Source organism: Chrysochloris asiatica, unplaced genomic scaffold (assembly GCF_000296735.1).
Source record: "Chrysochloris asiatica unplaced genomic scaffold, ChrAsi1.0 scaffold00028, whole genome shotgun sequence".
Classification (NCBI taxonomy): Eukaryota; Metazoa; Chordata; class Mammalia; order Afrosoricida; family Chrysochloridae; genus Chrysochloris; species Chrysochloris asiatica.
In genome coordinates, this window is record NW_006408546.1 from 15,618,146 (window position 1) to 15,619,114 (window position 969).

Below are 969 nucleotides of genomic sequence, written 5' to 3' on the forward strand. Positions count from 1 at the left end.
AGGCAAGAAGGCAATGGGGAGACATAAATAAAAACCTAAAAGAAAAAAACTACCAACCAAGAATCATCTATCGAGCAAAACTCTTAATCAAATACAATGGTGCAATCAAAATATTCCAGGATAAACAGAAGCTAAGAGATTTTGTTAAAGCCAATCCAGCACTTCAAAACATCCTAAAGGGAGTTCTTTGGAATGAAAACCAGCAAGAACAGGCAACAATCAGAGATTGACAGACATGACAACACCACCTGGAACTTGGTCGATGGATAGCAGAGTTCAGAATGAAGCAAAATTACAGCAATGAATTCAGAGGACCTGTGAAGCCAAACAAAGATTAAAATATATTAACAATGTCAAAGAAGGGGAAAACATAGGAACAGAAACCCAGGTGGTAAGAAGGCTGAGTAGATGGCAGGATACAATAGACTGTCTTAAATGCAGGGAAAACTTAACAGACTATAGGGTAATCCTAAAGAAAATTAATACTTCACAACTTACCATTAAAATGAAGATCAAAGCAGAACAAGGAAACATTAAAACAAAGAAGAAACCGACAAGAAATAGCACACAAAAAATGAACACAACACAAGAAGGCATGCAGAAAACAAAGGAACAAACAGCACCACAAAAATTAACATAATAACAGCAGTTAATCCATACCTACCAATAATTACACTGAATGTCAATGAATTAAATGCACCAGTGAAGAGACAGAGAGTGCCTGAATGGATAAAAAAATATGACCCTTCAATATGCTGTCTGCAAGAGACACACCTTACACAAAGACAAAAACAGACTGAAAGTTAAAGGATGGAAAAAAATATACCAAACTAATTGTTGTTGTTGTTGTTGTAATGTGCCGTGGAGTCGGTTCTGACTCATAGCGACCCTGTACAGGGTTTCCGAGGCTGTAAATCTTTACAGGAGCAGAAAACCTCATCTTTCTCCCGCAGAACAGCTGGTAGTTTC